The sequence below is a fragment of the Pinus tabuliformis genome, chromosome 3_1, assembly GCF_031772625.1.
Source record: "Pinus tabuliformis cultivar Carrire ecotype Pingquan chromosome 3_1, CPIR1, whole genome shotgun sequence".
In the NCBI taxonomy this organism is placed as follows: domain Eukaryota; kingdom Viridiplantae; phylum Streptophyta; class Pinopsida; order Pinales; family Pinaceae; genus Pinus; species Pinus tabuliformis.
The window spans coordinates 140516765-140534600 of record NC_142301.1 but is presented as its reverse complement, the minus strand read 5'-3'; the positions used below and the strand labels follow the sequence as shown (position 1 = coordinate 140534600).

At 37.5% G+C, this 17836-nt stretch overlaps 2 pseudogenes; both read left to right on the top strand.

Annotated features, from left to right (window-relative positions):
* The first annotated feature begins 11029 nt into the window (after window positions 1-11029).
* Window positions 11030-12032, top strand: LOC149186181 (heat shock cognate 70 kDa protein pseudogene; annotated as a pseudogene).
* On the top strand, window positions 12033-13284 carry LOC149186180 (heat shock 70 kDa protein 4 pseudogene; annotated as a pseudogene).
* Window positions 13285-17836: the final 4552 nt, after the last annotated feature.

Here is a 17836-nt window from a genome sequence, read left to right as displayed (position 1 = left end):
AAGGGTGAAATAAGGATTTGCATAGATCTGCGGAAGCTTAATGATGCGTGCATCCATGACCCATTCCCAACGTCACTTATAGATGAAGTACTAGACAATGTTGAATGGCAGGAGGACTACTCATTTATTGATGGGTTCTTTGGGTATCATCATATCAAGATCTCACCAAAGGATAGAAGCAAAACAACCTTTGCAACGGAATGGGGTTGTTTTCAATACATTGTGATCTCATTTAGACTCAAGAATGCACCTGCGATATTTTCTCACGTATTCATCACAACATTCAAGGAGTTCATTCATAAGTTCTTGTAAATGTACTTCTATGACTGGACAATGTTCGGATTAGTCAAGTGCTATGTAGCAAGTTTGTGCCTGATGTTGGATACATGTCGTAGATACCAGATCACATTGAATTTGAAGAAATGCATCTTATGTTTTCCTTTGGGATCTTGCTATGTCACATGGCATGCAAGAAAGGGCTGATGGTGGACCCTGCAAAGATTTCAATAATTGTGAATTTGGAGGCCCCAAGGAATGTTAAGCAGTTGTGCGTGACATTGGGACATACGAGATATTAAAGAAAATTTATCAAAGCATATGCCTAGATTAATACGCCCATGGAGAAACTACTAAAGAAGGATGCAACATTCTATTGGTATGAAGAATGTCAGCGCAACTTAGATGTATTGAAAGAAAATATGGTCAACGTGTCGATCTTGGTATTCCCTGATTGGAAAAAGGAATTTCACGTACATGTGGATGCCTCTTGCATTGAATTGGGTGTAGTGTTGACACAGACCAGTGAAGGAGAAATGGACCATCCTATAGCCTTCACGAGTAGGAAATTATCAAAGGCCGAATATAATTACTCAACTACTAAGCAATAGAATTACTCAACGACTAAGCATGAAGGATTGGCCATGGTGTACATGATGTAGAAGTTCAGGCATTATTTGTTAGGAGGGCATTTCAAAATGTACATAGATCATTTTGCCTTGAAATACTTGGTCAATAAACCTATGTTGGGGGCGGAGATATGCAGATGGTTGCTACTATTCCAGGAGTATGACTTTGAAGTAACTGTGAAGCTAGGGAGGTTGAATGCGGGACCTGATCATCTGTCATGAATCGAAACAGGAGAGGAGCCGAATAAGTTGGGGGAAGGGTTGCCAGATGTGCATCTCTTTGTGGTGCACGTAGCGGATAATCATTTTGTAGATATTATTCACTTCTTGACTACGAGGATGGCACCAGAAGGGTATACGAGTCAGCAAAAGAAGGAATTAGTAGTGCGCGTGGCAGATTTTTTAGTTATTATGGGAGATATGTATAAGATGGGTGCAGATGAAATATTGCGAAGATATATGCCAGATTTTGAGAGGGATAGCATTCTCGTTGAAGCTCATGGAGGGGTTGCGAGAGGTCATTATGCAGCAAAAGCAATTGCGCAGAATATTTTGCACGCAGGTCTATGGTGGCCAACGCGGCACAAGGATTCCAAGGCATATTGTAAGACATGAAATGCATGTCAGAGAACGGGAAAACCATCGTGAAGGGATGATTTTCCAGTACATCCTCAAGTATCTTTGCATCCATTTGAGAAATGAGCAATTGATTTTGTTGGACCAAGTCAACGCCCAAGAAGGAAGACAGGTGCATGATATATCATCACCGTGACAAAATATCTCATTAGATGGGCGGGAGAACAATTGGTTAAGGATTGTACAGGGGCTATGGCAACAAATTTTTTGTTTGAATATGTCTTAAATAGGTTTGGATGCCCGAAAGTGTTGATGAGTGACAGAGGTACGCACTTTATGAACGAGACAATCAACACATTGACTGAAGAATTCCAGGTCTACCATCAGAAGAGTACACCATATCACCCTCAGGCCAATGGAACCGTCGAAGCCTTTAATAAGATTTTGGAGAACGCGTTGACAAAGATCTGCAATGCACAGTGAAATGACTGGGATGTGCGCATACCTGCAGTACTATGGGCTTATAGGACTACTTGTAAGAAGCTGACAGGGAAAACGTTGTTCAGATTGGTATATGGTGTCAAAGTTGTAATTTCAATGGAGTATATTGTGCCTAGTTTGCACATAGCAACTCTCTTAGGCATGGAGGATCATGAGGCCTTGGAAGAACGGCTCACGCAACTAATGGAGCTTGAAGAGGATCGATTTTTGGCAGGATTTCATCAACAAGTATAGAAGGAACAAGAAAAATCATGGCATGATCACCACATCAATCTTCACATGTTTAAGGTAAATGATCTTGTCCTGCTATATGATAGTAAATTCACTAAGTTTCCAGGAAGATTCCAAATGCATTGGCTAGGGCCATATATTATCAAAGAAATTATAGATGGAGGTGCAGTTCATCTCACAAAGCTAAAAGGAGAACCTTTCCAGGAAGAGTAAATGGAAGCAGATTGAAGTTGTATACACGGGATGCTGCACAATGACTATATGGCAGCAGGATAGTCTTAGTGCTCCAGGCAATTGCAAGGGAGTGTGGGACTACAAACTACACTACCCAGTTTGGAGGACAACGAAGTGAGCAGGCTGCGTGGAAAGTAACTAAGTTGCAACCTATGAAGTTACACATAGGAAGTTGTGCCATGAAAGGAGGTGTCGTGCAGCACAACAAAAAAGTGACCATTGGAGTCACTATTCATGACTCGACGGCCAGAAGACGGTTAGGAGGAGTGGGCTAGTGGTATTTAATGCAAAAATATTTGAGGATATGCCACCAAAATATCATTTATTGCCAAAATTTGGGGGGAACGGTCGGATTTGAATTCAAAACTCCCTATAAATTACGCGTGCCGGTCCAACAGAGAACACTTTACACTCTTAGAGTTGTTGTTGAAATTTTTTCTCTGTCACCAATGAGCTGAGCGTTTTGGGAGGAATTCCTAGCACATGTAGACATTTCTCTTGAAGTCCGTGAGTTGTTTATGAAAAGGATGACTGCTACCAACCCTGCCGAAGCCCTGAGTTCAGAAGCAACTATATCCGATGCTTTGGGACTAGAAGTATCCAGTGTAGAAGCTACACCTGCAGTGCCCACGACGTCGAGGTCACCAAGATTGAAACAGACCATGGCAAAAGACAAACAACTTACCATGAAAGAGAAGCAACCTAGAGCAAAGGAAAAGTAGAAAATTCCAGTGCAAGTACGTGCTTCCCCAAGGAATCATACCGCGACACAAACACAGAAGAAAGATAAGTAGCAAATGAAAGATAAGCAGAAAGTAGTGGACCTGGATGCGGAAGAAGGCCAGGGAACAGAAGACATTGACATTGAAGGAGTGAAGCCCATAACAAGGCTCCCTGAGTATATCCTTCCGCGGAAGGGAAAAACGAAGGTCATGAAGGACCTGGATTCTGAAAATTTTACCCTCTCCATGCCCCTACTACCTGAGCAGGTCCCATTTGAAGGCCCTCGCCTCACGCGGATCCCACTATTGAAAATGGAGGATCGAGACCTCGCGGATCACGCTAAGCTCCCACACTTAGCGACGGACAAATATATGAGGAGAGTTTATTATGAAGAGACATGTGTTATAGCGCTGGAGACAGAGGAATGGGTCTATGGTGTCGAGCAATCAGGGTTGCTAAATTTGCTATGGGTGCCACATTACCACCGCAGCCCTATTAACACAATCAGTGTGCACCAACTGCTCACTTTGGTGCACGATGGGTGTTTATGGCTAGGAGGGCCTATCCCCATCATTGACATGCTAATTCACAAAATCACACACCTGCCATATGAAAACCTGAACCCAGCTTAGGAGTTTGGTGGAAATACGGTGGAAAAGGGCCTCGCCAAAAGAATGAAGAGAGATTACGGCCTCATGAAGAAGTCACGAGGGTATTCTATCTTGTCTATCATAGACCCAACAATCCAATTAGGCACCCAAATTTTAATAGGGAAGGTGATGAGGAAATGTCGCGAGGATGAAGTTCTAGCACCAGTCATTTCCCTGGCTGCACAATTCGCGAAGGGCATACATTTTAATTAGTCCAGATACCTCTGTCAGGAGTTCCTAGTGAACTATCGCGAGGCCTAGGATGAAACCAAGTTGTTTCACTATGCTTGGTTATTATTGTCCATTGTTCTTGTCGCATGGGAATTATCGAAGGACAGCCAATTTCCAGAGCTTGAAGAAGGATGTCCGAAGGCAATGAAATTCACCTCCTTATGGGCTACAAAGGATCCTGGGAAAGTCAGAGAAATGAATATATTTTGGGTCCTTATGGAATCAAGTCTCTGCATGGCCATTAACCAGCGTCTGAGGTTGTCCCCAACCTTGTACATATAGTTGTCATCTTAAGTGACATTCAAGGTTAACTTCCACATGATGTATATCCAGGCGTGGAAGGATACAACATAGAAGTGGCATGACTTGCCATATTTGGTAACAGAAACATATGTAAAAGAGGTGGTAGCAAGATGGCCCACAGAGTGGTGTGCCCCTTCAGATCTAGATGCTAGACCAAGCACGAGTGCAAAGAGTTATGTCGCGAAGAAAAGTAAGGAGGAATCTAAGCAGATTGTGCAGAACTTGGCCACGCAGAAAAAGAAGGATGTTGTAGAGAAGGCTTGTGTTAAGCAAGAATGCGCTGCCAAGGAGCAGGAGAAACCCGAGTCCCAAAAAGGTGACAAGTCACCTTTGCCGGAAACAAAAATAGAAGAGCTTATAGGGCAAGCCGGTGGAGGCAAAGAAGGGCAGCACACCCCCTTCACTTTGAAAAGGCATGACATGGAGCAGTAAGGTGGGTCACGGGAAAAGAAGAAAGCCCAGAAAACACAAGTTGATCCCATGGTGTTAACAGAAAGTGATATGGATGAGATCAGTGATAAAGTCAGGGATGTTATAACAGAAGTGTTGTAGCAGCTGGAACAGAAGTACATGCAGACATTGGGAGGAGTTCAGAAGGATCTTCTAGAGTTGCAACTCCAAGCAACCAAAATCCAAGAAGAGTCGGGAAGGCGAGCGACGCACAAGGTAGTTTGGCGAGGTAAAAGTACAATAGTGGAGATGGCCTGGTTGCAGGATGTGAGAGTTTTCCCCTTGCCTGAAGGTTCAATATGTGTCGAAACTAAGGAACAATGCACCCTCCTTGACAAGGTCACAAAAATGGGCCTAAACCTTGCTGCGATATCACTTGAATCGCTGCATAAATTACTTCAGGGAGTTGTGGAAGAGCTTCAAATCAGGGAACAATGCACACTCATTGCTGTTAGTGAAATCAAAGTCAATAATCAACAGTTGTTCACTGAAAAGACGTAGGTTCTAAAGGAGAAGGAGATTCTACAGACGAATAATTCACAATTGGAGTCAACAGTAGCGAATGTATGTGAGTCAGTTCATGAACTTCACATCCTGGAGGATGCACAACCAAAAGAAAAGAGCTGAAAACTGGCCGCTGGGGTGCACGAAGCTAAAGTAGAGGTTGGACGAGTTCAATTTGAACTCAACATGAATATAACCAAGATGCAATTAAAGTTGTAGCCCACAACTCCGCCTGAGGTCCGGGAGTAGCATGGAGCCACGATAAAAGAAGGAATGACCACCTTGGACGCCACAATCGCTTACTACATGGAATTGTTCGAGCAAGCAATGGAGTTAGTGACCGATCTGTAGGAAGATACAAACCTGTAGACATTGAACATTGAGGTCAGGGAGCTACAGTGATAGTATGATGAAGTGAGGGCAACTGTGCGCTCCATCGGACCAACGTAGCGCTTTGATAAACTACAGGAAGGAAAGCAACTCCTAGTATAGGTATAGGAAGTGCAGAAAAAGGAGGCCAGACTGCAGTCATGGTTGGAAGAAGCTTATCAAGTCACGACAACCATATAGGATAAGCTTAAAGGATTGCAACAGACACACTGGATGATGAGGTTGGCCACAAAAGGACCAACTACAAACAAATTAGTTGAGGAAGTCAAGAAGGAAACAACTTAGAGCACTGAATAAGTCGTCATGATCCAGGTAGAGCTGGGGGATCTTCGCAGTAATATCATAGTGCGAGCCGAGTGACTCAAGGGTGAGTCACAATATTTGTGTTGGGGGCCTATTGGGATGGGTTCCCCTGGGTCAATTTTGGGGTTAATATAACCCAAGTTTTGAGAAATTTGTGTAATTAATGTAAAGTCTCTGTGACTTGTGGATGTGAAGTGCGTAGATGATTAGGAGCCAAAGGGATTTAGCCCCTTGCTTTATGTAAATTATGGCATCATATGCAAAAGGCTATAAATAGTTGTGTCCTAGAAAGTCTAAGGGAGGTCTTGGATGGAATGATAAGCAATGGGTCAATAGAAGAGAAGTGATAACGTGGAGAAGTGGGTCTCATAGGAGACGAAAGGCTCTACAGCTGAGTGTGCAGAGGCCTAGGTAGAGTCCGCAACTAAGTGCGCGGACCCCCGCAGTGGAGTGCACAGGGTAGGTTTGAAACTATAATCCTGAAATGAAGATCAATAAAGACAGTTTCTGAAGAATTATTGTGTATTTCTGTTTATTTTTGTTAATATTACATGTTGTCGATGAATGATGTGTTTTATGAAATATTGGTTGAATATTGCATTAATATCTTGAATAACTGTCAAATGATGTACGCAATCATGTATATGTAATTTCTCGAAGACTCTAATGAATTCTCTGATGTTTATTAATAACTTAAGTAAATCTGTGCGAACCCTAATTTAGGATTGCTTTCTGATACACCTATGTAGATAGATTAATTGTTGAAGGTCCGCAAAGATCATTCGTAGACCTTCGCAGAGGTCTAAAGACCATTTTGACAAAGTTGTGGTAGCGTGCCCTAAGAGTTTATTGATCTGCGTGAAGGTAGATCTGAGGCGTTAAAAGACATCACACTAGTCTCTAGATGCATAAACTTGGTTCTTGCATCCCCCCATATTGCTTCGAGTGAGACTACAGCCTGCGCTATGCGGGTTGTTTCTGAAAGGGCCAATAGTGTAGGGATTTGTTGGTTGGCGCAACTAACTCTGAACCTGGGTTAGGACCCCTAAGCCAACACCTCACTAGTCCACGATGTAAGTTGTTTTGTCACTAGTGTGATGGGAATGCACTCTATAGGTCTAGTTCAGTTAACACTCGCTCAAGCATAACAGGATGCCAAACTTTTGAAACCAACTGAAACACGTGCCTCATTTCAGGTCGCCAATTTTCCAAAATATCAACCAAAACCTTCTAACTATGGTGACATTCCAACTCTCAACAACGTAGCGACGCAACTAGTATTGTTGCTCACTCCTCTGGTTACCACCATTGAACATTCGAGAAGACACATAAATATAAATTTGCATGCTTTTGCATGCATGGGGGTGGCCACACCACCCCCATACTTTAATGTTGCTCATGTCATAGGGTGGTGGGCTCGGTTACGCAAACAACCCAATACCTCAAGCCACACTTGATCGGGGACAACAAACTATGAAATTAATGCAAATATGAATTAAGCATAAATGAATCTATATTAAGAGACATAATATTGTGTATAAAATTGCAACTGTACTATTAAATAAAATAGTACAAATGTTGTTTGTGATAAGGAAAGTAATGAGCCCACAAATAGGGGATTCCAAGATGAAGACAAAGATTTGAGAAATTTTAGAGTAACACTTAAAATACAAATTCAATGGTGGGTGAAAAGTGAAAACAACCCTTCTTAGAGAAAACATCTAAACTCAAATATGATATTGAGATAGATTCTTCCAAAAGACAAAATACATTGGTATCAATGGTATGAAAGTTGATGAGTTACAACATGGGTTTTTTACTCACATACTTTCGACTTTTTTAAGTAAGAAGGTTATTGTTGAAGGGATTGGTGCAACAATGAAAGATAATTCAACTGTTGTCAAAGTATATGGGTATACTAAACAAGATGGGAAAAGCAATGAAACTTCACCAAAAAAATAAAAATAAATAATTTCTAGCAACTAAGAAAGATAGTGCAGTCTTATATGAGTAGCTACCATATTACATAGCTTGTTAATATTGTGTTTTACATATGAGGATAATATCTTTGATGCCATGTTGAATTAGACAAATGTTGGTGAAAATAACATTTTTTCTATCATTCAAGCATTAGAAACCAACAATCGAGGGTAATATAGGTGTGCAATTATTGGTATTGAAGGTCAAGATAAGTTATTTGGTCTTTTTATCTCAAGCAATGAAGAAATTTCATAATTTAAATCAAATTTATCTGACAAAACCAAGAACCAATGGCGTAATGGAAACAAATTCAAGGCTTAACCAAAAGCATATAGTGGGTTAGAAGTGGATTTTGGGGGAGATAAGTCAACTGAACATAACAAAATGAAAAGAATGAAGGTTGATTCCATTGTTAAGTATGAACCTTGGGAAAAACAAGCTGAACAATTGCCTAGCACAATTTATTTTTCTCATATGCAATGTGACAATGATGAAACAACAAATGATGGAAATTGGTAACAATGCTTAAAGCGAACTATTATTAAAATCAACAAATCAACTATCCTGAAGGGTTAAGTGTTGGAAAGGATTAGAATTGCAACTGAACAAAATAAAGAACATCCTTATCATATTTTCCATCAAAACAAGTCAACTTGATCATTTTCCATTTGTAGTGAGAATGAAACAAGATTTTTTTATACAATCTCATCGCATTTAATGGAAAGTTATTTGCAAGAATCAATGGAAAGATTGAGTTGTATAGATGAACGATATTGAGGAGACTTTGTGATAGTTACAATATGAATGTGAATACACGGTGATATGCTTTCACTCCATGTTTAGTGTGGTGAATGTTTCATTCTAATTGTTGATCATATAAAAGTTATCTATTATTTGGTATACAAGCATGGGTAGGGAGCTATAGAGCATAGAGCTTGTTAGTTTAGTGCAAACTGGATAAAAACTAATGAAATATACCTTGGTGTAGAGAGTGACCATGTACTTAATACTCTAGGACTACTATTTACTTCCTCCCACTATCAGTGTTGAAGAAAAACAAAATATTCAATCATTGGCAAATGGATGCCCATAAATGATGATTCTCCACTTGGGTTTCATTGGGTGAACAAACTAATTCCTTTTATCTATACTTTGAGGATGAAGCATTTGAAGGGGGAGACAAAGTGACATACACATATAGGTATAGATGTAGGAATGATAACTAATAATTAATACAATTGTATCATATAGCATTAGTAATTATAATGAAGAATCATAGATCACACCCTTTCACATTGTGACTATAAATATATAGTTCCATTGTAAATCATATATTTATTATCAACTACTAACCATTTTTTTCTTTTGTGTATGTGCGTTATTTGTAAAAGCACCAATGGAAACTTCTTACAAAGGACTTACCTTATAAAGTAACATGTGTTGTATTCAAAACCATATAAAATCACACATTATCTTAATGATAGTTGAGGACCTTGTGGCTTGAACCAAAGATGTGAATCTTGCCCATCATAAGCAATGTGAAGCCAAGAGTTCAACCACATTAGTCTAGTGGAGTAGTCACACATGCAGAGGAGCCCACCCATAATAAATGTAAAGGATGCATAAATAGTAAACATAAAGCACACAAAGAAATCATAGCACTCCATGCCAACAATGTGCACACTAGAGAATCACACAACATAGTTGTTCATTTCGAAAACAAATACTCTTCACAAGAATCCATATAAGAAAATCATGCGTGCTTCCCCACTAAAAAACATGCAAAAGAAATGAATAATACATTAGTTATTTTTCAAATATAAGAAGCATTTATATTGATTTATAAGAAATCAAGAACAACATATGATCCAAGAGGGCATACATACAACCAAAGAGAATTGTAATTTTGCTCACATCAAGAATTTCCTCTCATAGAAACATGGAAAGATAGAGGATGTAAGGATAACTTCTTCCTTCTTCTTGTCTTCATTAGAAAGTAAGGTGACCCTTGAATAAAAGGCTGATTTTTAATTTCACATTGTGGAGATAGTTGATTCTATGAGATATTTTTTTGTGGGTGACCAAAGTAGACAATAGATATTTTTAGACCAATTACACTTGGATATGGGCTTTTAATTAAAAAAATCTCATAATAACGAATCAAGGTACGACCTATGAGGTTAACATACCCGTTTCATTGTTAGAAATTCAACTTTTAAGGTTGTAGCACTAAAATTATGACGTTGGAAAATGAAAACCATAACAATAAAATCCCAAAACCTAATAGATGAAGTTTCTTGAAGGAAAAACCATAACAATAAAATCCCAAAACCTAATAGATGAAGTTTCTTGAAGGAGAGAATTCCGGTTATCCAACAATAAAACTTTTAAATGGAGTTTTTTAAATAAGTGAATTAGGTTTGTGTGGCAATTATTTAAAACTTACTTTTCTCGAATTAGGTTGAAATTGCTTTAAGATTGAATTTTTTTAGATTGAAATTGATTTAAGATTGATTTTTTTGCCCACAAATTAAAATTTATAAAATTAGAACATTAAACTTATAATATGAAATATGAAAACCGTTATAATAATAATATCCCAAAGTCCGGTTAATAAAGTTTCTCTTTCGAGAAACTTAAGTTAGTATAACAATAAAAAAAAATGGTAAATGAAGTTTCTGGAAGGAGAAAAATAAATTTATGGGTTTACAGAACAATAAAAACCGAAACCGATAGATAAAGTTTCCCAAAGAAAAAAAAAATTAGTTCTGTATCACAATAAATACCCATGACGGATTGGTTTAGGGGCAATTCGTTGAAAAACCAACCCCTATTTTTTACTTTATCCCAAGGGAGAAGTTAAGTTGAAAGTATTTCTACGACTATAAAATATCCTCAAGGGAAGGGAATTCAAGTGTGAAACAACTATTTTGAACATTTCGCCAGTCGTGCTTCTTGGCCTGCATTACTCGTCTACAGTTTCGATCGCTCTCGGCCCAATTTCCTTAGTTAACTCCCTCTCTGCGTTCTGTGTGTGAGAGTGTCAATATGGGCGAGGGAGCAGCGATCGGAATCGATCTGGGGACGACGTACTCGTGTGTGGGAGTGTGGCAGCACGACAGGGTGGAAATCATCGCCAATGATCAGGGGAATCGAACCACTCCCTCCTATGTCGCTTTTACTGATACAGAGCGTCTCATCGGAGATGCTGCCAAGAACCAGGTCGCCATGAATCCTATCAACACTGTTTTCGGTTAGTAATCTCTGTCACTCTTTTGAGGGAGTTTATTCCACTGCTTATTTCTGTATATGTGATTCAGTTGTTGTATATTAATTCCCCTTTCATTCTCGAATATGAACCGGGATGGACATAATTCAGCTTATAGTTTTTTGAAGGTGATTGATATGAAGGCTTGAATTTGCAGCTGTAAGATTCTTCTGTTTGTGTAGAATTTGCATTTGTGTTCAATCTAAATCAGTTCTCTATGTTATGGCAGATGCAAAGCGGTTGATTGGTAGGAGGTTCTCTGATCCCTCCGTTGTGAGCGATGCGAAATTATGGCCTTTCAAGGTCATTTCAGGGGTTGGCGATAAGCCCAGCATCGTTGTAACATACAAAGGGGAGGAGAAGCATTTTGCAGCCGAAGAGATCTCTTCCATGGTTTTAACTAAGATGAAGGAGATTGCAGAAGCTTATCTTGGGACCACTGTTAAGAATGCTGTGGTCACTGTTCCTGCATACTTCAATGATTCTCAAAGGCAGGCAACCAAGGACGCAGGGGCAATCTCTGGTTTGAATGTTATGAGAATCATCAATGAGCCCACTGCTGCTGCTATTGCCTATGGGCTTGACAAGAAGGCTAGCAGTTCTGGTGAGAAGAATGTTCTTATCTTTGATTTGGGTGGAGGTACTTTTGATGTGTCTCTGCTCACAATTGAAGATGGTATTTTTGAAGTGAAGGCCACTGCTGGTGATACACATTTGGGTGGTGAAGATTTTGATAATAGATTGGTGAACCACTTTGTACAAGAGTTTAAAAAGAAAACATAAGAAGGACATTAGTGGTAATGCCAGAGCCCTCAGGAGACTCAGAACTTCCTGTGAGAGAGCTAAGAGAACCCTTTCATCAACTGCCCAGACCACCATTGAGATTGATTCCCTATATGAAGGTATTGACTTCTATACCACTATTACTAGGGCTAGATTTGAAGAGTTGAACATGGATTTGTTCAGGAAGTGCATGGAGCCTGTTGAGAAATGCCTGCGGGATGCGAAGATGGACAAACGCTCAATCCATGATGTGGTTCTTGTTGGTGGGTCTACCAGGATCCCTAAGGTTCAGTCCTTGTTGCAGGACCTCTTCAATGGCAAGGAGCTTTGCAAGAGCATTAACCCTGATGAGGCTGTTGCATACGGAGCTGCAGTGCAAGCTGCTATTTTGAGTGGAGAGGGCAGTGAGAAAGTGCAAGATCTGTTGCTTCTAGATGTTACTCCCCTTTCATTAGGGCTAGAAACTGCAGGTGGGATTATGACAGTTCTCGTCTCCAGGAATACTACCATCCCCACAAAGAAGGAGCAAGTCTTTTCTACTTACGCAGACAACCAGCCTGGTGTGTTGATTCAAGTGTATGAGGGTGAGCGAACTCGAACCAGGGACAATAACTTGTTGGGTAAATTTGAACTTTCTGGTATTCCCCCTGCTCCCAGAGGAGTTCCCCAGATCACTGTGTGCTTTGATATTGATGCCAATGGTATTCTAAATGTCTCTGCTGAGGACAAAACCACTGGTCACAAAAACAAAATCACCATTACAAATGACAAGGGTAGATTGAGTAAGGAGGAGATTGAGAAGATGGTTCGTGATTCTGAGACATACAAGGCTGAAGATGAAGAGCACAAGAAGAAGTTAGAGGCCAAGAACTCTTTGGAGAACTATGCTTACAGCGTAAGGAATACCATTCGAGATGATAAGATTGCGGCAAAGTTAGATCCATCTGATAAAAAGAAGATTGAGGATGCCCTTGAACAGACTATCCAATGGCTCGATAACAACCAGCTTGCAGATGCTGACGAGTTTGATGACAAGATGAAGGAGCTGGAGAACACTTGCAATCCTATCATTGCTAAGATGTACCAAGGCGCTGGTGCTGATATACCTGGTGGAGCCTATGGAGCTGCTGGCTCTCCTGAACAGGGTTATTCTGCTGCTGCAGGCTCGGGGCCTAAAATTGAGGAAGTTGATTAAATAATTTTCTCTTTTTTCTTTTTGTTTTAACCGTGTTAGAAGATGATACAGCACCCTTACAAATCACAAATCAGGATTTAGAAGGTGGATTGTCTCTCCATTGAATGCTGTTGTTTTGAGCAGCAAGGAAATGAGGATTTAGAAGGTGGATTGTCTCTCCATTTTAGATATGAGAATTGAATGCTGAGGATTTAGAAGGTGGATTGTCTCTCCATTTTAGATATGAGAATTGAATGCTGTTGTTTTGAGCAGCAAGGAAATGAGGATTTGTGTTGATATTCTACTTCGTTATGTTGTTGGAATACTTTAGAGCTGTTTCATTTTTTCTAAATTTTTATATTGTTTTATTGGTTGTGTATGGGTGTTTTTGGTTCTTACAAATCTAGATTTAGAAGTGGAATAGTACAGTTTGTGTTGAAATATTTTATATCTATTTCACTTTTATTATGTTGGAATAATGAGGATTTGTATTGTGTGCCTTCAAATATTTTATATCTATTTCACTTTTGTTAGGGTGGAATAATGAGGATTTAGAAGGTAGATTGTATCTTAATTTTAGATATGAAAATTGAATGTTGGTGTTTTGACTTGTAAGGAAAAGAGAATTTGTGTTGGATATTTGATTTTTATTTTGTTGGAATACTCGAGAGCTGTTTTTTTTTTCAATATTCTTTTATTAGTTTATTGGTTTTGTATTATTTTTTTTAAGTGATATTACATGGTAAAAATTACCTGGTATAATACATGAAATTTTGAGGTTTAAATTTCCAAGTATCATGGTACACTAGGCAAATGTATCCTTTAAATGGAGGAAACCATATCTCAAATGAAATCTACTATTTAAGTTAGCAAAACATAGCTAAAATGAAGCCTTGGTAATCGCTCTCCATCCACTTTAAAACTGAAACAAAGGCCTCATTAACTTCACAACATATCATTTTAGTTCATTATTCAACAATTTAATGAGGTAATGATATGAACAATATTTTCTTATGTTTAGACATTGTGGAAAAAAGTCAATATTTGTTACAAATTTGTTATATTTCATAATATAATAAGTTGCATTCTATTCCACTTAAAATTTGATAACTAAAATGGTCTATTTTATGATATGGTTTGTCTTGCTTTCACATAATGAAATGGTCTAATATATTGAGTAATAAAGATGCAAAATAATTATAATGACCTAACCATTTTTGTCAAAGAGAAATTTAATGATTTATTGAAGTAGTGTCACCAACAAAATTGAAACCTAAGCCTTTATCCTTATTCTTCCAAGCAAATAAAAGCATAGACAAAACGTTAAGGAGGTTAACTTGCCAGTATGATTCTTCCAAGCATTTACAAAAGCATAAGTATGTTAACTTGGGATTAGGAGGTTATTTTGTGTCTATAAAAAGAAATTACTATGGAAAACAATTACAGGAGGTTATGTTGTGTCTAAAAAGAAATTACTATGGAAAACAATTATAGGAGGTTATGTTGTGTCTATCCAAAATGAAATTAGGATGGAAAAAAAATAGAGACAGTAAGAGTACCACAACGTCTATTTACACTAAAAAGAGAAAAATCTTAGTTTAAAGCTTAAGTTTCCAACAAAAGTGGCATTTACAAATATCCTTATAAAAGCATCAATTTTTAAAAGATTTTAGGATTAGCTATTTGTTAAGTTTTCAATTTTACATGCTTCTTTTTTTCATAGTAATTCTTTCTTATATTTGATGGAAATTCCTTGTCATTGTTTGGGAAAATTTGCCACCAATTAAATGGAAATCTAAATATCCTTCAACAAGGAATAACAAATATACAAAGTCATAAACATGTCAACTTGCTAATTCTTTCATATTCTTTGTCATTTGTCAGTTTTCTACATGCTATTTGGGTAAAACAAACATATTCTACTATTCATCCTAATCTTTGTAGAGCAAACTGTAACTAAATTGAAGTCAAGGTGATTACTTAACTCTCCATTCACTTGAGCAATCCAAAATCACATTAGCTTCATACTAGACCATTTTAATTTATTATTGAATAATCTAATGATTCAAGGGTATAAGCATTTTAAAAATGAAGTTCTTATGTTTGAGGAAATATATTATTAGTTCTAGACTCATATTAAATATGTTCTTTGGTAATAAAATTAAAAAATAAATAAATTTGTAAAAAGAAAATCACTTTTGCCAAAGGGAACGGTGTATTATTAATGTTTTTGGGCTCATATATTAAATATGTTCTTTGATAATAAAATAAAAAATAATTAAATTTGTAAAAAGCAAAAGTTAATATATTCTTTGATAATAAAATAAAAAATAATTAAATTTGTAAAAAGCTAACCACTTTTGCTATAGCTACTCATTTGTTGAATTATTATAGTGTTGTTGGGCTCATATATGATGTTATTTGGTAATAAAAAATAAAAAAATAATTAAATTTGTAAAGAGCAAGTCACTTTTACCAAAATGAAAGGTGTTTTTATTGATTTATGATTCATTTGTTGGAAATGAAATTGAAGTAAATTAAATAAACATGTTTAACTTGCTATTTTGAATTTAATTTGCCACCTTGAATTGGACGCTAAGGAAAATGTTTTCTTGTGCTTAAGTTTCCAATAAAAGTGATAAAGTTCTTATTATAAATAGATTTTTACAAGTATAAATATATGATAATGAAAATTAGAAAAATATTGTAAAATATTTTATGGGTCTTAATTTGATTTTTTACAAGACCAAAACTTTTATCATATTGATGTAAGTTTTAATTATGTACAAATAATTGTTGCAAATAGATTCTTAATAAAAACAAAAAAAATAGAATGGCACACACAAATTTACATAAATTTTAACTTGGAAACCCAAAGACCAAGAAGTTTTTTTCTTTATATTTTTGTACAATATATTAAAATACAATATAAATCCTACTAAATATGAATTTTCAATCAAACCGTAATTCCATAACTGAAACTACAAAACTATGGGAAAACTAAAGGGTTTTCATAAACACACACCCAACAATTGAAAGGGAATGTTTTAATAAGCATTATTAACACACATCTAACAATTGAACGAGAATGTTTTAATAAGTCTAAAAAAAATAAAAATAAACAAGGAACATAAAGGCATGTCAAATTTTAAAAGATTTATTTAAGGCAAAGATAGATGTAGGTTAACTTATTATTTTATTATAAATTTTTACAATTATTGTGGCTTATTATTTATATTATTATTATTGTTTCGTTTTTTAATTTTTAAGGACTTTAATTTAGTCTTTTCTTCCTTTCTTTTTTTCTAAAGAAAAAAATTATAAATTTCTATTAAAAAAGATAATCAAAATTGCTTTCCTCAAGTATTGTAGTACTTCTTCATTTAAAATCCAAACTTATGAATGCAAGTCCACATAGTTCCTCTCATAAAGAGCCACCCTTGGTGAGGTAGTTGTTCTTGTTGGAAACTAGATCACTACTGAGAGGGGGAGGGGGTTGGAGATGGGGGGGAGGGGGCGGGTGAATCAATGGTGTGAATACTTATACAATTTTTCTCCTATTATTTAATCTTTAACATGCATAAACTGAAACACATAATTAGATATTAGTGCATCAAAAATAATTCAGAAACCATGAAGGCAATCACAAATAGACACAATTGTTTTTGGTGGAAAACTTATCCCGGACAAAAAACCACCATGTTGTTGTTGCGCTACTCAATTCTTCTATTAATTTATCAAGAAAATTATACATGGAACAACTCACTTCTATCAGTGGGAAGACTCAAATTCTTTCATAGTATGTTGGCACTATCAGACAGGAAAATGTTTATCTCACGGATCTGTGAACTACCATCTGCTGAAGGCCACCACGATCAACGATCCTCGTCGATTACACTGTAAAAATGACTCTACAGACTCTAGTATGCTGGTACTATCACGACCAATGAGCCTCGCCCAATTTCTGTCGAATTATCCAACCACCATTGGATAGAGAAATCTCTTCCATCTCCTGAATTTGCCAATCACAGTATACCCAAATCCTCCATGCCTTCACTTCATGCGAGCCTTGTTTCATATAATTTCAAACCGAACTCCTAAAACTTGATTAACATGAGCACTGCAGCAACATAGCATCAAAGCACAATAAAACTCTGAATCCATAGACATGGTTGAACCACCTGACCATAGACATGGTTGAACCAAATCTCTCTTTCAGCCAGTCACCCCTGTGCCATATTCCAAGCATGAATGTGGGATCTCGTAGAAAAACCAATCCAAGAAAAACCAGGGGAATCTAGAGGTTAAACCACCAAAACTTGATCACACCCAAACCGATGCTCCAATCACAACTGAACCGAACTTGGAATGCCATTTGGAATCCATCACTATCCTTGAGGAATTTTCCATCTCCTTCTCTCTCAGGAATTACCGCAATCCAATCTCGAATCACTACGCCCTAAACCAAGACTTCTCCATTAGGATTTGCCATGTATCCCACCAAAACTAGTCAAGGGATTCCTATGCCTTTGGGAAATGAACCTTGAGACCACCTCCACCCAAGATTCTGAAACCAATCCAGCAAACCAAAGATCAAAACCGAAATAAACATCCCAACACCATGGCATCT